The sequence below is a fragment of the Gopherus flavomarginatus genome, chromosome 3 (genome assembly GCF_025201925.1).
Source record: "Gopherus flavomarginatus isolate rGopFla2 chromosome 3, rGopFla2.mat.asm, whole genome shotgun sequence".
Lineage (NCBI taxonomy): Eukaryota > Metazoa > Chordata > Testudines > Testudinidae > Gopherus > Gopherus flavomarginatus.
The window spans coordinates 110,719,356-110,741,443 of record NC_066619.1 but is presented as its reverse complement, the minus strand read 5'-3'; the positions used below and the strand labels follow the sequence as shown (position 1 = coordinate 110,741,443).

Here is a 22,088-nt window from a genome sequence, read left to right as displayed (position 1 = left end):
GTATTAAAAATGCAATTCTGTATGTGTTATTGTGGAATTGTATGTAACTAGGAGGAGGGGGATGCAAATGTAATCCCTCCAGTTATCAATCCCTTTGAAGCCCCCAATCACTCTCACACACATTCCTAAGCTTACCTCGCTGTTTTGAATAAATATGTAAATATATATATATATATATATATTATATATATATATATGTGAGAGGTACACATATACTAGTTCAAACTGGATTCTCCAAGGATCAATAGACAAAGATAGGATTTTTGGATCAATAATCTGTTTTTTCACAGGCTCAGGGCTCTCCTTCTGATCCAGCAAATGGACAGACTCCAGTCCATGAAGAACCCCAATCGTTAGGGAAGGTTTGGAAGGACATAGTTTTTTCTAGTTCTCCAAAAAGTATAGAAAGACTTTTCTTTCAAGAAACCCATAGGACAAAACACAAAATTCAGTCTGTTATCACACACATTGGGACTTAAATGCTAGAAGACAGGTGTGGAATGAACCTTCCAACAGCGTCCATAGTGTTTGATTTCTTGTGTAGATTATACTTTAGAAAAACATGACCATACTTTGGTAATGAAATGCAGTTATGCATAGGTGGTCCCCCCTCTGACCTCTCCAAAACCTCCACACCACAAAAATGAAGAACCCTCCAGAATATAACTCCAGATGCTTAACTCATCCTTCTCTTTGAAGTTGGGGGAAAAAGAAGCCAGAGTATTAGCAAATTCAGGCTCTGCAGAACCAATGTGAGAAGCAACTTCCACAGCTGAGAGGACACTGCACCAACAGCAACCTGCCTCCAACCCCATTTTAAACCAACACACAGGAACATCAGCTTATCTCATATGGTGCAGTAGCACACGGGGATTGAGGCAGCTGAAGCTGACTGTATCAGAATGTATATTCTTATTATTGTGATGTCCTGTCTCTTTAAATGGGTAGGCATTCTGGGTTCACTCAGGCACAGACTCATTGTAGTGTTAAATTTCAATTTTGCTGCCAGAACAATAAAGGTACCACCACAGTAGATAGCTGTGTTTGTATCAGCTCCCTCTGTGTCTATCTCCTTCTGTGCTGCTTCCAAATAGAGTTTATATCTAACACCAGCCAATTATGAGAATATAAAATATTGTGGGAGAAAATATACATTTTCTTCCCCACCCTCCTCCACCCAGCCCCACAGATTTTATCCATTGGTTGTCAAAGCTTCCCCAAACTCTCAACATGTTTGTTTGTTTATTAAAAGGGAAGATTGTTTATGGGGTTTTCTCTCAACGTTTACAGCCCTAATCTCAACACACTGTCTTCCTGCTGTATCTGAAGACACAACAAACATACAACCGGATTATTTCCTGAGGAATATGCAATATATCTAGAAGTAATCTAGGATGGCAGTAGCACATTCTCAGTCATCTCCAGTTTCTATTCCTCTTTGGCACTGAAAAATGTTAAAGTTGGATTAACATAACCATGACAAACTTTTCTAACAAAATAAAATATGTAGAGAAAATTATCTTACCTGCTTAAAAATTACTAAAACCCAGGTAAAACGTTTCCATAATAAGAGAGTATACACAATAATATGTTGAGGTGTATGAACTCCCTGATCCAGTAGTTGCAATGGAGAGTATTTAAAAACTCTTATATTTTATGAAGAAAGCTAAAAGCATCATCTGATCATAGCAAATGGACAGCCAAGAATGCAATTGTCAAATGGGATACTGATGAAATAGGCTTCAGTTAATTGTGTCCTTAGAAAGGGGAACCTGGGCCACTATGGGGAATATCTTGTGGATATGGCTGATCTGAGTCTAGATCAGCTTGAAGGCTTGAATTACCCTGGGGTAAAGGAAACGGAGTGTATGTGAAATTTCTGCACTCTGGCTTCAGGATGTCTATTTCCTCTGCCATTAGAAATCTAGCTGCAGGCAGCCTTATCCTTCTTGTAGGACAATCTGGCTTCAGAGAGCTTTAACTCTGTTGATCGATCAGAAAATACATGCCTGCTGCATGAATTGAAAGATGAAAAATAAAAATTCTTTTTGCCGCAGCTGTCTTCTGCTCTGACCACCCCAACACAAGCGATGCCACAGGATAGTCTATAACAAGATCTGAGAAATAGAACACCCTTCACAGCTGCTCTAAGCCATTATTTCCAAATGAAGTAATGGTAACTTGTACTGGAACTCATTTGGAGGTCCCTCAAGAAGATATGAGAGATTTTTTGACAGGCATAAAATTCATCATTCACACACGTTTAAAATCTGCTATAAGCTTGGGGATAAGTGAATGTTTGTCCATAGAATGGCTACAACAACAGTGCAAACAAGGGAGGGAAAGAAATATGAAAAGAAAAAGTGTGCTCATAGAAATCACAGAGACTGTAGCACCAGTTATCTCCTGAAACACAGGCCTATATTTTCTAGCGAAATCCTAACATGAAATCTCACAAGCCACATAAGTTACTGAGATGGCAGGAACCATCAGGTCTAAACCATAACACAGTCCTTCTTTGCCCTTTCTAGTCAAAACATATTACTAGTGTGAAAAACACATCATAAAAGATAATTGTACCTGATATCCACAGTCCTGAATAGGGGATGGTGTAGAGATATTTCCCCCAATGGAACCCAGAGGGCTGTAGCACAGGAAGGCATGCTCGAAGGGTTTAAGGGAGCACTCTTGCCGCTATGCTCTACTCCCCTGTGCATCCTGCTAGCGCAGGGACTGCTCTTGTAACTGATCACTGTGTGGGAGCATAAACATGGTGACATTCTTCTGCCCTTTTACACTCAAAATGCAGCCACACAGATCCTGGCACAGGACATGCAGTGTAGATGAGGTATAGTTGCTGTTTGATGCTATTTTTACTTGATTAGATTTTTCAATTCATGCATATATTTACCAAGAGGGCCCAACCCACACCCTGGGCATGCTTTCCAATACTTAAAACAACACAATATTCAAACATTAGCACCGAACGGCTAATGCTCCATCCTGATTACAATTATAATTCATTCCCATCTGTCATAAACAGATGGTTAAGCGTTAATGTCTCTTTTACCTGTAAAGGGTTAAGAAGCTCAGTAAACCTGGCTGACTCCTGACCAGAGGACCAATAGGGGGACAAGATACTTTCGAGTCTTGGTGGAGGGAAGTCTTTGTTTGTGCTTTTTGTTTGGTTCATTGTTCGCTCGGGACTGAGAGGGATGGGACATCATTCTAGGCTCTCCCAATCTTTCTGAATCAATCTTTCATGTTTCAAAATTGTAAGTAATAGCCAGGCAAGGTGGATTAGTCTTATGTTTGTTTTCTCAACTTGTAAATGGTTCTTTTGCTGGAAGGATTTTTACCTCTGTTTGCTGTAACTTTGAATCTGAGGCTCGGGGGCAGGAGGGGTCACTCTGGTCTATATGAATCTGAGTACCCTGTAAAGCATTTTCCATCCTGATTTTACAGACATAATTTTTACCTTTTCCTTCTTTAATTAAAAGCTTTCTTTTTAAGAACCTGATTAATATTTCCTTGTTTTAAGAGCCAAGGGATTGGGTCTGAACTCACCAAGGGATTGGTGGGGGGAAAGGAGGGGGGATGGTTAATTCCTATTTGTTTTAAGATCCAAGGAGTTTGGCTCTGTGCAAAGTCTCTCAAGGCAACCCAAGGAGGAAAAAGTCTGAGGGGAAAAAGAGGGGGATGGTTAATTTCTCCTTGTTTTAAGACCCAAGGGGTTTGAGTCTGGGTTCCCCAGGGAAGGTTTTGGGGGAACAGAAAGTGTGCCAGACACTAAATTCTGGCTAGTAATCTGCCAGACCTAAGCTAGTAATTAAGCTTAGATGTGTTCATGCAGGTTCCCACTTTTTGTACTCTAAAGTTCAAAGTGGGGAAAAAACCTTGACAGCATCACATAACTCCATTAGGCAATAATTAAACAGTTGATCCAATCCTCATCCTCTCTGCTTCCCAAATACATTAACACATCCATATTCCAGTGGATTCCAAGGACAGGAAGCATATTCTTGAGCTAAAGAATGGGCCCTCACAGATAATGCTTATCTAGGAGCTTCCCACATTTTGAAAGAAATGCAATTTGGGCACCTATGTTGATTATAAATGGAGAAGCATGACACTGGAAGAGGAATACATTCTCCAAGAGGAAGACCCTAGGCTGTTAAGGAGCGTATAGCTCAAAATCAACTGCTTGTATTCCCAACACACAGAGTCTGGCTCACAGAGCATCAGTGTTCTGTGTTCCCAATCCAAAGTCATGTTCAGCAGATGGATAAACTTCATCTTTGAATGGTCCCAAGATCCAGGCTGAAGCAGAGTGCATTACAATGGCCAAATCTCATGGTGACAAAGGAATAGACAAGCACAACCAAGTTCTTGTCCAATAAAAAGCCACACTCGCCTAACAGACATAAATGAAAACTGGACCATAACTGCCATCTGAACATGTAGTAGCAGCCTAGGCTTGAATAAGTTCCCTAAATTGTAAATCTGATTGATACAGAATGGCCATCCCCACTAATTTTGCAATAATTGGCCAAGTGAAGCAAGTCTAACACTCAACGTGATGCAGTAACCTTGGAACGCCGCATCCAATCAATTCAAAAATTGCCAGGAATGTTCTAGGCATCAACGGACACAACCCCCTATGGAGTTTGTTGCAAATCAGGACATTGGAAAAGACTGAGTCACTGGAAAATCAGGGTCCCTGGACTGCCTGGGGCTGCAAGCAGAGGCATCCCTCAGCTGCCACCTACACCTACCAGAGGCAGAACCTTAACTTGCTTCACAGGAAGACCTACAGGAAGGATTTGTAAGTGAGGGAATCTGGGACCCAGGTGGCTGGGGAGTGGAGGTCGAGGGTGGAAGATGAAGGAACCTGGAGAGGACTGGGGGCAAGTGGTGGCAGAAGGGGAAGTGGGGACCTGGAGGGATTATGTGGGTGGATAGGGGACAAAGCAGGAACCCTCACGGGAATGGGCAGTGGGGAGTGGTGGTAATAGGGAAGCAGTGGCAATAGGGAGGAGAAAATAAGGTCAACTGGGGGAGCAGAGACCTGGAGGGGGGAATGGTATAGAAGGGAGAAGGGAGTGGGGGGTACACATAGAGCCCCTGGCATGTGAGGAAAGCAGGCAACTGGGGAAGCACAGAGACTCTGGTATGGGGGAAAGGAAAATGGTGGTCACACAGATCCCCTGCAATGGGGGACAAGAATGGGGACCAGTGATGTGGGGGAAGGGAGATGGGAGACCCAGAGTCCCTGTCATGAAGTAGGGGACAGGGGAGTTGCAAGGAGTCCCTGAAATGGAGGGTCAAGGGAATGGGAGTACAGTGGCATATTGGGAGCTTGGGAAGAGGAATGCAAGGAGTCCCTGGTGTATGCAGTGCATGCAGCTTTTGATAATCAAGAAATACGTGATCTGTTAGTGTTCTGATTTTAGACAACTCTTCTGTTTATTTCTCCCAAACTACAAATATTAGGCAGGCTCCCCATGTTGCCCAGAAGCAGCCACAGGAAGTCACTTATACAAGTTGGAGCTGCCTAGAGGCTATTCTAATCTGTTCCAGCTGACAATAGCTCCCCAAGGAGCCATCCTTGAATTGAGCATAGCCAGAGAGGAGCATACCACAACCACTCTTCCTCTATAGCCCACCTACCCCTGATATGTCCCATGCAGAAGAAGCTGCAGAGTGGCTATAGAGGAGAGCATCTCTGCTCTTCCCGCACCCTCCAGGGACTCCCCACAAAAAGAAAATCACCAGACAGGGGAACGTGAACATCCTCTATACACGTTGGCACTGTTTGAGTGGTGCAAAGGGAGTGGAGCAGATAATCTATTCTATGCTGTTACCTCTGTCTTATCTGGACTACATCTCAGCTGACTACCCACCATCCATGCCCCAACTGCTTGCAGACACTGGACATTTATTCCAGTGCACCAGTAGGATCTGCTACACAGGAGACATGCAAAGGTGTATTTCTGGATTTTAATGATTTTATCTTTGTATTCTTACTGTTGCATTAAATTTATTTTGTGTCTTTGCATTTAATTGAATTAACTAGGATGTGCCATTCATCTTACTTATGAATAATGTGCTTCTGAAAGTTTAAGAGTTGTAAAACTTGATTAAACATCTAACAGAAAAATATCTATGCAACAACATATGTTATGAAGAACAAATAAGAATGAATTTGTATCAATATAAACAGTATCAATCAGCCAGTAAATTCTCATAACAACTAATTTTAAATCAAGTAAATTTCTGTAATGCTATTGTGTTAAAATCTGTATGCTTAAGACAGAGCTAAGAAAGAATACTGTAACTGTACTAGTATTTGCTAAAAATGTTACTGTTGCAGTTTTACTAATATTGTTTTCTGAAATTATTAATGTTACTCACATTAAAATTTGCAACATCTTTTTTTTTTAATAGCTCCCTCTTATTTTCTGAAGTCCCGAGGTGATAGGCAGCCATTAAATTCTCTGGATTTCCATGGTCTTGCACTTGGTGTGTAGTCCTCATTTCCTTTATCTCGATGGGACTTCTGACAGATCAGGCCCAAAGTGGGCATTATATCATCCATTTTTAACTGAAGTGCTAGGCAGATAAGGGAGGAGGGGGGAATAAAGATTATCCCAAAATAGTCTAACAACCTGGTCTAAATTAAGAGCTTCCCTATATGGAGAATATGGCGCAGAATAAATTTAAATCTTATTTTAAAGTAGAATAGCTATTCCACACTAACTCCTCATGTGAACACACCTACTCTGCACTGAAAGTGTGTTCGTGTGGTTTAGTTTAGTTCATTGTAAAATGGATTAAGCTAAACCAAACCAAGGCACTTTCTGTGTGGAATAAGAGTGTCCACATGAACAGCTGGGATGGACTAAGTATTGCCTTTAAATTCACACCCTGGCTTCTTCTGTACTAACTTCCCCATGTAGACAAGCCTGAAAACTAATTCTGCAAAAATCTGGATATCAGTTTATTTTAGTGCAAATAGAGCAGAATCTGCTCAGATGGACTCAATTCTGCCCACAAATGTATTGCTTGCCATTATCATATTTACTATTGTCAGTTACAAGTGATTAATTTTACTATACTCATAAAGAACAGGAGTACTTGTGGCACCTTAGAGACTAACAAATTTATTTGAGCATAAGATCAAATAAATTTGTTAGTCTCTAAGGTGCCACAAGTACTCCTGTTCTTTTTGCGGATACAGACTAACACAGCTGCTACACTGAAACCTGTCATTTTACTATACTGTTCCCTATGCTGAGCTTAGGAAATACCACCAATGCCACAGCCACACTGACTGAAAAAAAAAACTAAACTAAACTAAAAAGATTTTAATGGCTACCACAGTTCATTCATGAGATCAGTGGGAATCATCTGTGTATATCTGAGAATAAAATTAGACCTTAATTTTGCATATCACATTAAATTAAAACATAAGTACTTCTTGTAAAGAACTCAGTGCTTGTGTGAATAGTTGTAAAAAAATGAATAGCAACCTAATTCTATGAATAATAGTGAACTGAATTTGGTACTTTTTTCATTAAATAAAATATTCATTAAGGGGAAATTAACAAGTGCGTGAAGGGATACCCAAAGGCTAATGAGACCCTGGATCCCATAGTAGATAAGTTGGGCCATATGGTGAATAGACCTTAAAGTGCTGCTCTGCACAAGGGTGAACTTCATCCCAGTTGTTTACTTCAAAATATTTGACCACCTGTGTTCACAACTACAGTGACTTGTCCCAAATGGGTTTCTGCAGGTTTAGGTAACTTTTTATATTCACACACCTCTACACTTTCAGGCTTTATCTGGAACCAGAACCAGAAGTGCTGGAAATCTTCTGAGAAAATTTATTCTTACAAGATTTCCAGAACAATTGAATAGATTCAAGGAGTTTGGAAAATGTAGAAAAATGGCCAAGCTTTTGGATGTTTGTCAAAGTGGAATCTGAATTCAAAATCTTTTGATACTCCCTATTCTCCCTTCCAGTGTTAACATTTGAGAAGAGGAACGTTTCTAAAAATTTTAAAGCAACTATGTTCTCACTCCCACAAATGACCTCAGCTCTATTCAGCTTTGAGAACTGCAACGTCACATTCATAAAAACACCAACGCAACCCTGTGTCAACACCTTTATTCACACCCTGATAGCTTGTTTTAGATCAGTGAAGTTAGTGGAAGGTAGAGTAAGGTACATTTTTGAATTCTTTGACAGCTGCTGACAGATACACAGTGTGGACGTCTAGGTATAAAGAAAAACTCCTAAAAAATCTTGCTCTACTGTATATTTAGGGCTATATACAGTACTGCCCTCCTGTTGACATAGTGAGAGTTTTGCTGTGCACTGAAGGGTTCATATGGCTTTGGAAATAAATGCAACTTATATATGACGTATAACCATAAAAGCCAAGCCCAAAGGCAAAAGAGAGAAATAATAGACAGGAATTTGTTTTTCACTTTGCCAGTCAAGAATCAACCTTAAAAGAACTAGCTGTCTACTACTGCAAAGAAGAATGATACGATAAGTTAAAACTGCCAATACCAGGCAAGTAAAGACGATAGAAATCCTGTAAAGTGAACAGCTGTCTGTCACCTTGGGGGTTTCAGAAATAGATGGGAGCTATTAAAATTTATACTCCTACAGCTGGGAGTTCTTTAAAAAGCTCAGAGCTCTTTACAAGCTAATCCTACAAATTTCACAGTGGGCAACAAACACAGTATGCTCATAGCTATTTTCTCACTCTGACTGCTACTTTTGAAAAAGAGAAGCCAGCAGTTAGAACAAAGGTATGTGCAAATTCTGCCTAACTCTAATGACACCAGTACAACTTGTAAAGCAGCAATCACAGTGACACCCAAATAAATCTACATCGACAAAATGCATATTTACTACATATTAGACACAAAAAAACTACATTTAAGAACATTAAGGTTGCAAAGTCAGGCACTCAGAAGTTAGGAAACACCAGGCCAAAGGTTACCTGGACAACCTTAATTCGGTCTCCTTGTGCATATGCATATTTACACAGTCTTTAATTACATGATCACATTGCCTTTTTCCCCATAGACTCATTCAGTGCACAGGATGGATGGTTAATGAACAGCTATTCACAGAGATGGATGTAATTTTCTACTGACAAATTATCTAAAACATACATTTTTTATGGCACAAACTGTTTGTGAATTTGGGTAAAAGTTCTGTGTGAAAAAAAAAACCTGATTCATTTTGGAAATGTTGAAACATTTCATTTTGTCATTTTCTAAACAAATCATTGCAACATTTTGTTTCAGATCAAAATGTTGTTTCAAATTGACATTCAAAATGTTTTGTTCAAGCTGAACGACATTTGTTCAGTTTTTCATGATGGCAAAAAAATTTTCACTCAACTTTGTATTTGATATGTCATGCTATCCTCATTGTACAATATGCAGCACTAAGCCTTATTAACTGCAAACTATTCAAACCCTGCTCTGAATACTAAATGATTAATTTTCTTATTAGCTTTTCTATAATGTCTGAGTGCTTTGCAAACATTAATGAATTTACCTTCACAATACACCTATAACCATGGTGTTAATATTTCCATCACACAAATGGAAAAATGAGGTACAGAGTCATTACTGTCCAAAGTGTACACCAATTTTGGGTGTCCAATTTGAGATGGCCTGGTTTTTCAAAGTACTAAGTATTTTATTAATCTTTATACGTTCAAAGCACATTCCTCATTGATTTCAGATGCAACTTATAATCCTCAGCACTACTGTAAATCAGACCCCAGGTGTTCCACAAATTGGGCACCCAAAAATGAGAAAACGCACAATGTGAAAAGTTAAGTGTCATGCCTCAAATCCCATGGGAACTCTGCGGTAGATACAGTCCAATTCTCCAGGGTGCTATTCAACCTTCTTAACTAGGAGAACATCCCTTCTCTTCCTGCAATGGTCCCTGGCTCATTTACTACACTCCTTTCAGCTTCTGCCACCAGTTAGTTAGGAGTGCTACAGAAAACAGCCTTGGCTTGATCTTGCCCCACTAAAGTCAATGAGAGTTTCACCACTGATTTAAATGGGAGCAGGATTAGATCCTTATTACTTCACCTTGATTCACTCCCTAAGCACTGTTCTTCTTGTGTAATGACTGAAGCAAGGGTGCTGTTGAAAAAAATATCTCTGATCATGTAATTAAATACAGTTTCATAATGCATACATAAAGAGGGCCACAGTAAGGTTGAACGGGCAATCTTAATACTGGTAATTCCTAACCTATGACTGCTTGACTTTGCAATTTGAGTGTTAATGTCATTTTTGTATGCATTTTCCTAAGTTAAAAAAAATACAAACAAAAAACAACAAAAAAATAAAATTCTGAAAAAAACCAGCAGTTCTATCATGTGGAATCAGATTGTCTCCACATTGTTCACCAGCAGGGTTCAAACCTTTAAATTTTCAGCACAGAGCTGTGCTACCTGAGATAAAGTAACTGACAACAGTAGTTGGTTGTCATTGTCTATGTGGGCAGATCACTAGAGGGAGATGAGACACTTCTGTCAGTAGTTTTCACAGCTATTTCTTTTTAACAGAGGAATGGTGAGACTCAGGAGTCCTGGGTACCATCCAAGTTCTGACAGAAGTGTACTCTAATTGTTAGAAACGCTTGTGTCTCGTGACCTCCAGCCAGTCCCAGTCTTCTCCACACCTATGGCTCCTTATCCCAGTTGCCCAACCCCATCAGTGATTTGTCCCAATGTCCCCTGACATTCCCTTTGGCCCCTTGTCTTCTTCCCAGTTCCCCACTGCCACTTGTCCCAGTTGCACTCACTTGCACACTATGGAAAATTTCAATTGAAACTATTGAAGACTGACAAAGTTTTTAGCAACTGAAACTAAGGTCTTATAATGAGAAGTGTCAGGCAAAATAGGTCAGTGAAAGCATTAGCAAGTCTATATATTTGGGGTTGGAGGTTTTTTTAGGTTTTTCTTTTCTATTTCAAAGGAAGTACCATACTCTGATATAAATAGTAGACTGCTTCTAGCTGGCTATTTCCTGACAGCTCTAAAAGGCCATCAGGTAAGGGAACGGTTGCATTTACAGGAATCTTTGTAAAGCAATTCTTGTGCATCACTGAAAGAGTTCAGCTGAAAGCATAAGAATACAGCATTCATTACGAAGAAAACCTTACACTATACAGAAAAGAACTTTCAACAGTTTCCGTCTCATGAAACTTTGTACAAGTTATTAAGAAACAGCCTTATATACTCCTACAGACACACTGATATACACTTTGCCTGATAGCACAGTTTTACTCATCTCCTGATATTTTCTTGTCTTCTTTTGTGTTTCCTTTCTGCTGTTTTTGCTATTATGATTTTCATTTTATTTTACTAAATAATAAAACAGACTCCACAATGCATGAATCAGAACATTAGAAAGAGAGCAAATGTATACATGATACAAACAAATGGGAATTCATGAGATCAAAACAAGAAGAAAAGTTCTTGAGCAGTGTTTTTTAATCTAGCTCCTGGGTTCAATATCAATGGTAAAAGATAGCCATATGTTCAGATACTTCTCATAGGAAGCATCCTTAAGCCTAATTTCTTTTTCTATGGCTAAGACTTCCCAGATAGTCAGTCAAGCCATCTGTTCAGTGGCTGACCACTGTGTGTCCAGCCTATTGCAATAGTAATCCTACTAGCTGACAACAAGAGATCAATTAACACAGCTTGTAGAATGGAGGAACAATCCTCAGCTCTTAACAAAATTAAAATAAGGGGTGATATGATTATTTATATTGTGGTAGTGCCCGAAACGCTATAGGCAATGCACACTTTTATAGGAAAGCATAGCCTATATTCCATGAATCCTGCAGTCTGCAACATTGTTCATCTTACTCTCTCCTTTTCACTCTCTTTAAATTATTTTCTGCCAATTGATTATATCATTTTTTTGAATATAAAGGGTTGCGTATGTTTTGTTATTGAATGTTTTATTTTTGATGTGACAGAAAAGACAAGGAAAATAGTGGTGTTGTTTTTAATTGTACTAGTTAATTGTTTGAACTAATTCTTGGTTTTGCTTCTCTTGTATAATATGGATTTTTAAAAACTGAATAAATAACATTTATTAAGAGAGAAAGTCACAGAAACTAAAATACGAGGCCCATCCTTTTGCCAGAAAAGAAGGGCAAGTTTTAAGACTTTTTTTTTCTTCTTCAAAATCTGTTGTTCCCAAGAAAAGTCACAGGTTGTATTCAATAATAATGCACTGTGGACCTGATCCAAAACGTACTAAAGTCAATGGAAAAATCCTGTTCACTTGAATGGACTCTGAATCAGACCCTATATCAGCCATTCACTTTTAAAAATCAGTCCCATATACATGAGTCAAATGTATACATCAATTACATAAACCAGTCTAAAGGGGTTCCCTTCTCTCTCCCCGAAATATGGGAAGAAATTATTTGAGAGGAACAAAGGCAGTATATACCGCACCGCCACTATTTTACAAACTGAATTTTACTACTGAAGACATTAAGATCAATTTTCAATATCATCTGCCACACAGAATGCTTAATCACTTTAGCTTGTCACTTCACTCTTCCACATAACTCTTGATTTATGTAACGAGCTGTGTATTTTAATGTACAGCATTTTCTTGTCATTCTGACACATTCTCAGTATGCATTTCTGATTAAAAATGAAACTGGATTTCTCCATATATTAATTGTGTTCCTATTGTTGTTGTACTATATTACAAACTGCTTTAGGCTCCTCTTTTTTGGTGACATTGTCGTAAACAGATGATTAAGGGTTAATGTCTCTTACCTGTAAAGGGTTAAGAAGCTCAGTAAACCTGGCTGACTCCTGACCAGAGGACCAATAGGGGGACAAGATACTTTCGAATCTTGGTGGAGGGAAGTCTTTGTTTGTGCTTTTTGTTTGGATCGTTGTTTGCTCTCAGGACTGAGAGGGACAAGACGTACACCCAGGCTTTCCCAATCTTTCTGAATCAGTCTTTCATGTTTCAAAATTGTAAATAGTAGCCAGGCAAGGCAGATTACTCTTATGTTTGTTTTCTCAATTTGTAAATGTGTCTTTTTGCTGGAAGGATTTTTACCTCTGTTTGCTGTAACTTTGAATCTAAGGCTGGGGGTGGGGGGAGTTCCTCTAGTTTATATGAATCTGAGTACCCTGTAAAGCATATTCCATCCTGATTTTACAGAGAGAATTTTTACCTTTTCTTTCTTTAATTAAAAGCTTTCTTTTTAAGAACCTAATTGATTTTTCCTTGTTTTAAGAACCAAGGGAATTGGCCCTGAACTCACCAGGGATTGGTGAGGGAAAAAGGAGAGGGGATGGTTAATTCCTCCTTGTTTTAAGATCCAAGGAGTTTGGATCTGTGTAAGCCTCTCAAGGCAACCCAAGGAGGGGAAAGTCTGGGGGGAAAAGGAGGGGGATGGTTAATTCCTCTTTGTTTTAAGATCCAAGGGGTTTGGGTCTTGGGTTCCCCAGGGAAGGTTTTGGGGGAACAGAAAGTGTGCCAGACACTAACTTCTGGCTGGTAGCAGCATACCAGACCTAAGCTAATAATTAAGCTTAGGAGTGTTCATGCAGGTCCCCACTTCTTGAACTCTAAAGTTCAAAGTGGGGAAAAAACATTGACAGACATATAGCAGGATTTTCTGCTGGCTCAAGGATATAATCTGAAACTTTTGTACTTCTTGACTAACTGCACAAAGATCCTAACTTAGAGAATGAAAGGAAGCAGAGGAGAAATCAGAAAATAACTAAAAATGTTTGAACAAAATCTAAGAAAATGGGCACACCTGCTTTTCAGAGAAACTGCATAAGAGAAACATTCTTATTTATATGCACAGTATCACAATTTTTAATTTAAATGCTACAAATATATGCCAATACAGAAAAAATGATTATTTTCTTACAGATTTGTCTAGACACAGCATCCTTCCCTGTGTCAGAGGAAATACTGTATTCATAATAATGCAATTCGATGGTGCTAATGCACATACTTAAAGTCAAGAACAAACTTAAGTATTATACTTAATCAGGCCTCAGTGTGGTTCTTCAATAGGGCCCTAGTGGTGCATAACTTTTAATTGAGCACAAGAATGAATTTCAGCCTATAAACTTGAATAGCAAAGCATGTACAAAGTATGACAAAGAAAAAAGGTTTGGAAATGTATCGATGATATGAAATGCTTAAACAATTTCTGACAGTTAATGTTAGAGCCAGTTAGAGCTCATCAGGAATTTTTCATCAAAATGTGTTTTTTGATGAAAAACCAATTTCTGTAAAATTTAGATTTTTTCAGAAGGAATTTTTCGATTTTGCCAATGTTTTTCAATTTCCTGATAGAAACATTAATCTGTATCCATCTGAGCTGCCGTGGTACCCTCAGGGTGTTGTAATTCATAAACCGCATGCCTTTTCTCCTCTATAGATTGGGCTACCTGGCTGGACTACATCTCTCTCACTGAAGAATCCTGATGCACTATGGGACATGTATTCCATCCAGAAAGCCTGGCTAATAGAGGAGAATAAGAGTGTGAGCACCTGAACTACAGCTCCCATGAGGTATCATGGCAGCTCAGTAGGATGCAACTCTGCCGAACCTAATGCAAATGACACATTTTGAAACTTCTGAATCAAAATGTTTGAGGAAGAAAACAAACACTGAAATATTGCATTATTTGCAGGATGGAAATATTAATTTCGACCAACTTTAGTGATGCTTTAAGTGATGTTTATAAAGTACATGATGCTCTTATTGCCAGGAAAAAAACAAAACTGGCTCCAGTGACGATGCAAATGAGGATGCTTTGGGGTAAAGGGAGGAAAGGATGCTGGAACCCCCTACACAATTCTTTGTCCCTTGGGCAAAAAAAGCCACAGAATCAATCCCTCAATTTGCTAGTTTTCAATTATTTCTCCCTGCTGTGGATACTGGGACCCTAGCCAGGTGAGTGCATGGCCTTGAGTCTCTTCTGCACTCGTCAGATGCAGACACTTGGGTAGAAAATTATGCAGGGGGGCTCTCCTGTGACACTTGGGAAAAGGAATTGGGAGGGGCTGATTCTAAGTGTGGTATGTGTGGCTGATACACACTGAGAATGAAAGTGGTCTGATGCAGGTATAATATTTGCAAAATCATGGAAGACAGGAGAGTTCCAGGAAGACAGGGAGAAGGACAAATGTGGTGCCCATCTTTAGAAAGGGGAAACAGCAGGAACCTGGGGACTATAGACAAGTCAGCCTGATCTTGGCATTTGGGAAAGACTAGAGCAATATATAAAACATTCAATTTGTGAATACCTGGATGTTTAAGGGGTAATCACTAGCAGCTAGCATGGATTTAGTAAGAACAAGTCATGCTAAACCAGCTTGATTTCCTTCTTTGACAGGGTAACTGATTTGGTGGCTAGGGGGAATGTAGTGGACATAATGTATGTGGACTTCAGCAAGGCTTTTTACAAATGACATTCTGATAAGTAAGCTGGAGAAATGTGGGCTTTGCAGAACTACCTTTAAGTGGATACATAATTGGTTTAATAACTGCAAACAACAAGGAACTATTGATATCAGATTGGAAGAAGATCTCGATTGGGGTTCTGCATGGATCTGTTCTGGCTCCGGTGTTTAACATCTTTATTAATTATCTGGATGTAGGAATAGAGAGCATACTGATCAAATTTGCAAATGACACAAAGCGGGTGGGGGTGGCAAACACTTTGCAGGATAGAGCTAAAATTCAAAGGGATCTTGATAAATTAGAGAGTTGGGCTATAGACAAAATGAAATTCAGCAAAGACAAATGTAAGGTGCTCCACTTAAGGAAGAAAAACCAAATACACAAATACAGAATGGGGGATAACTGGCTTGGCAGCAGCACTGCTGAGAAGGATCCGGGAACTGGGATCTGGGAACTGTGGTATATCACAACTTCAGCATGAGTCAACAGTGTGATGCTGTTGCAAAAAAATGCAAATGCAATTTTAGGTTGCATTAACAGAGGCATAGCATGAAAGTTACGGGAGGTGATAGTACTAATACCACTCTATTCAGCACTGGTTAGACCTCAGCTGGAGTACTATATCCAACTTTGGTCACCAGTGTATAGAAAGGATGTAGATAAACTGGAAAGGATCCAGAAGGGAGCAACAAAGATGATCAAGGGGATGGAATGCAAGCCATATTAGCAAAGGCTGAAAGAACTGGGTAAGTTTTGTTTAGAGAAGAGGAGATTAAGGAGGAACACGATAGCCATCTTCAGATATTGAAAGGCTGCTATAAAAAGATGGAGAAAAGTTGTTCTCTCTTGCCACAGAGCACAGGACAGGAGGAAATGGGTTTAAAATACAGCCTGGTGGATTTAGATGAAATCTTAGGAAAAACTTCCTAAGTGTAAGAACAATAGGACAATGGAACAGACTGCCTAGGGAGATTGTAGAAGCTCTGTCAAGGTTCCTTCCCCACTCTGAACTTTAGGGTACAGATGTGGGGACCTGCATGGACACTTCTAAGCTTAATTACTAGCTTAGATCTGGTATCGCTGCCACCATCCAGAATTTTCAGTGTCTGGATCACTCCCTTTCCCCCCAAAACCTTCCCCTCCCTGGGTAGCCTTGAGAGACTCCTTCATCAATTCCCTGGTGAGTCCAGATCCAATTCCTTGGATCTTAAAACAAGGAGAAATTAACCATCCCCCCTCCTTTCTCCCACCAACTCCTGGTGGATCCAGATCCAACCCCTTGGATCTAAAAACAAGGAAAAAATCAATCAGGTATTAAGAAAAAGGTGTTTAATTAAAGAAAAGAAAGGTAAAAGAAAACCCTCTGGGAGAGATTAGCATACCAGCTACTCTCACAGACAACAGATTCAAAACACAGAGGATGTTCCCCTGGGCACAAATTTAGTTACACAAAAAAATACCCAAATACCCAATTTGATTCTACCTCTAACTGCATAAGACAGGTTACAAAGAAATAAACATAAACCTATTTATTCCTTTCTAAAACTCACTACTCTGATAAGAGGCTGGTTCCTTGACCCTTTTCACTCCGGCTGAAACTGAAACTCTCAACAAAGGAAAAACTTCCCTCCTTCCTTTTGAAACATCTTGTGCCCCCATTGGTTCCTCTGGTCAGGTGTTAGCTAGGCTAGGTGAACTTTTTAACCCTTTACAGATAAAAGAGGCATTAACCCTTAACCATCTGTTTATGACAAGTTCCTTCACTGGAGGTTTTCAAAAAGAAGCTGGAGAGCCATCTGTCTTGGATGGTTTACACATGTGGCTCTCAACCTTTCCAGACTCCTGTACCATTCAGGAGTTTTATTTGTCTTGTGTACCCCGAAGTTTCACCTCGCTTAAAAACTACTTGCCTACAAAGTCAGATAAAAAATACAAAGGTGTCATATCACACTATTACCAAAAAATTGCTTACATTCTCTTTTTAATATATAACTATAAAATAAATCAACTGGAATATAAATATTGCATTTACATTTCAGTGCATAGTATATAGAGCAGTATAAATAAGTCATTGTCTGTATGAAATTTTAGTTTGTACTGACTTCGCTAGTGCTTTTTCTGTAGCCTGTTGTAAAACTAGGCAAATATCCAGATGAGTTGATGTACTCCCAGAAGACCTCTGCATACCCTGGTTGAGAACCACTGGTTTAGACACAACACATCTTGCATCTTGTCAGGGGGTTAGACTACAGTCCCTTTTAACCCTATGATTCTATGAGTCTATGTTTTGAATGTACTAGGATAGGTTGTGCTGCTCCTGCCACTGTGTTCTCCTCACAACCCTACTACTGATTAGCCTTAGTTACTATTTGTTCTCATATAGTGCTTGATGAACACTACTTAGTAGGTAAAAGTCAATATCACCCTTTTATAGGTAGGAAACCACAGGCACTGAGAAGGTAAATGGCAAACCCATGGATCAGTTTCAAAAGTAGGAATTGTAAAATGGAGGTAATAGTTAACAAATCTACTTGCCTCTTTGTGGCTGTGGATATACTAAATCCTGTTTATTTTTGTTTTGCAGATGTGGTGTAATAAAAGCAGTGAGGTTGAATGGAGAGAGCTGTAGACAGGGACTCAGAAGACCTGGATTCTGTTTCCAGCTTGGCCACTGGCCTGCTAGATGACCTTTGACAAGAGACTTTTTATGCCTCAGTTTCCCCATCTTTGAAAAGTGCTTTGAGATATACAGCTGAAAAGTGCAAGGTATTATATTATTCCCATTTAACAGATTTGGGAAGAAAGGTTCAGGGTGATTAAACTATTTGCTTAAACAGAGTGGACAGGGACTGTGTATGGCCTTACTTTCTGCAGATCCCAGACATTTGCATGGAACTCAGGAGTTCTGCAGATTAAAGGGGTGAAGTTCCTGGTTTCTTCAGTATCCCCTTTCACCAGTAGAAGAATGAGCAAGAAACTCATTTCAAACTTGCAGAGTTCCTGTGCTTTATATGAGTTATTCTAGAACAGGGGCTCTCAGGTGTATGTTTTACTTGTGTTACCTCAGTTGTGCTAGTATCGTCTAGGCTAAAACAGACCAACTCACAGGGTCTCAGACATGTTATTCTGTGTCTTAATGAGCACCAAAGGGCTTTACAATCATGTGAAGCAAATGCTTTTATTACACAACATCTGCTGTTGATTGAGCTAACACAGTTAAAGAACTCATCCTTTTTGCACATCAACATAGGGCTTTACCATTTAATCAGCACTCACCCATGCAAACTCCCAGGAAAGTTGATGGGAGTTTGGCCAACAGTGTTACTCAGTCCTCAATCAAGCAGGGTCTTTACTCATGCTGTGTAGTAAGCTTTATTGTGAGTATACATGTTGAAGTCAATAGGACTGCTCGTGGAAAGAGCAATAAATATGAGTAATGCTGACAGAATCTGTTCCAGATAAGGGCCATCAAAACGTGTCTGTAGAGTTCAATACGTGGTAAAAACATATTCCCAGACCAACATTCCTTGCTTTCATCTGATTTAAAATAAATATTGATATCTAGTGTTATTTCCTAAAGTAAGGAATGACATATAATAAATACAATTAGGGACCATGTAAGCTATTGAAAACATCATAAATAGCAGACATATGTCTTTATAACATCTGTACATACAGCAGCTCAGCAACAATAAATAAACACAGAATCAGTATTAACATATCATCTAGAGAATAACAGGTAAAATCTAACAGTTATATTGCAAAGGTGAATTTTCTAGAAATATATTAATCTGCATTCCTTTGTTACAAATAAACAAATCTCACTTCCCCACTCAACCTAGGATATATATATTATTTATATCTTGTCTATTTAGCAGACTGATAATTTTCTATTTTATAATCAGTAAGATATATATTGCTTAGTGTCTCAAAACTACTTTCAAGACAATAATTATTAGAGTGACAGATACTCATTAGGGTTTGAGTGAGACTACCGTTATAACAAGTGCAGTCAGGATTCATCACTGAGCCACTTCTTTAGGACATTCTTCGAATTGCAAAAATCTGTGTGTGCACCTGAATATGTGCTTGTGAAAGAGATGTTCATCTTTGTAACCCTGCAAAGTGAGTAACTGAGGGACCTCTGAGAATGACTGGTTTTATTGACAGGTAATTTTATGCAGCCTGTTTGAATATATCAAGAAACTGTACATGTATTTTAGAGGAGCTGTAAAATATGTCCAGAGCAGAGGATGGTTACCAGTAGCCATTAACATATATATTTTTTTTAATAAATGAGAAACTCCTTCATGTTAAGAAGCAAAATAATAGTTCTTATGTAGGAAATTCATCCCAATCCACAGCACCCTGTAAGGCCTATCTACCACTTAAATAGTACATAGACCAAAAATAAATAAATAAATAAAAAGCAGCAGCCTTCTGCATGTGGTGAATTTCACCCCTTAAGAGGAGGCTTCAGGACTTTTTTTATAACGGTAATAATCAAATGTCCAATTACCCATCAATTTATAACATTCACAATATTTGCTTTTTTCTGGTGAGCATTTATGAAATAGTTGTGTATTTTTAAATAATTTTATGAAGTTTTTTCTTAATTATTTAGATAAATGAATGAGTCTTTTGCCTTTTTTATGGCATTGGCACTATCCCTAGTGGCAAAGCCAAAGACATTTCTCTACAACAAAAGTGATTATACTGAAATATCTTAAACAACAAGGAGTCCTTGTGGCACTTTAGAGAGTAATAAATTTCTTTGGGTATAAGCTTTTGTGGGCTAAAACCCACTAAAGTGCCACAAGGACTCCTCATTGTTTTTGCTGATACAGACTAGTACAGCTACCACTCTGAAATATTTTAGTTTAAAGACAGAAGAAAGAAATAGATCACATTACACATTTTTTTAAAGGCAGAATGGGAGCAATGTGATATAGTTTAGGTTGTGATTACAAGTTACAAGTGAGGAAAATACAATTCCTAAGATTACATTTTAAACAGAATTTTAATGAGGACCAAATGAACCTTGCTTTCTGTTCAGTTTTGCCAGACTATTTTTATCTGTCTGGGCAGGCGGCAATGCTCACTGGGGGCACTTTATTTAAATCTGATGCAAAATGAAGAACTTCCATCTGAAAATTAAATGAGAGTATATACACTTCCTACATTAGATACTGTATCATTTGATCCTCAGTTCTTTGGGAAACATCTTAGTCTACATAATCACAGCTTTCCAGAAATGAAAGGCTTTCGATCTAAAAACAATTCTGCTATTTCTTCAAGACAAACTTGCAAACTGACCTGGCTCAGAAAATATATTTTCTGATAAAATGCAGAGAAAAAAATAAGCAACAGTAGAGTCTAGCTTTCCTTTCAGAAGTATATAATCCAACATATAGAGAGCACTGATTTTTTTAAAAAACAAACATTTTCCACCCAGAAGGGGCTTATTTCAAAACCCATAAATTTCACCAAAGAATCTTAGCTTTTTCTCATTTTTCACAACAGTTTTCACAACATTTTAACTGAAATTTTGATCAGAAATGCTATAAATACAGTTACCAATACTTTTTGTCTACAAAAAATGTTTACAAGTTTTTTGTAAAGATTTCCTTTTTTAAAATAACCATTTTTGGATTAATAAAACTGACCATCTTTATATCTTGTATTACTGACTTTGGGGTGGGGGTGGGGATGACTGTGAAACACTTGAAAAAAGAAGAAAGGGTCATTTTCAAACCCTGCAACATGGAAACAACTCTGAAATGTCAATTTAAAAAAAAATCAGGCAACCCTAACTACAGTTTCCAGAAGGGGAATTATTAAGCTAATCTATGCAGACCAGATCCTCAGCTGGAAAACTGTGCTGAAAGGGGAGATGAGGATTCCTCCTGAATCCTCAGCATAGAGCTAACATAACTGGCTTTATGTCATCGGCTCTTCACCTTCCATATGAAAGAATCCCAAGACAGGAAAGATGCATGCCAGAGGTAGGAAAGGGCAGGGAGCAGTGCATCACACACTGCTTGATCTTGAACCAGTTCAGCGCTCCCGAGTGAACTGCTGCATCTGGTATAAATTAAAGTAGCCCTAAAAAACACCTTCCACTAAATCCACTCCTCACAAAGGCATGGGTAGGAGGGAATCATGCCTCATTTGGTCAATATTTGCATGCACATGCATCCTACGAGCAGACTGAAAGGATATTTACTCTAGAGCAAAATTTTAATACATTTACATAATTTCCACCTCCAAGATAGAAATCTAATTTTTCTATGTTGTTCTAAAGATTTAGTAATACACCTCAATCCATGTTAGGTCTTCAAAGTGGTGATTCCAAAACTATGTTTTATGTGTAAAATGGATTAAATATCTGTCAAACAAAAACTAGTGAACATAACTGTCCAGTAAATCCAAAGTACAAAATAATGTATTTTTAAAAAGCCTACAGAGAGCTAAGTAATTATAATAAATCATATATGCTTTCGCTTTAGTAAACAAACAAAAAAAAATGAGACAGACCTTTCCTAAGCTAATCATTTT

At 38.6% G+C, this 22,088-nt stretch overlaps 1 protein-coding gene across 43 annotated transcripts in view; it reads right to left on the bottom strand.

Annotated features, from left to right (window-relative positions):
• Positions 1–22,088, bottom strand: part of PTPRD (protein tyrosine phosphatase receptor type D) — a 1,732,597-nt gene that overhangs the window by 1,500,857 nt on the left and 209,652 nt on the right. The gene's annotated exons all lie outside the window — the stretch shown is intronic.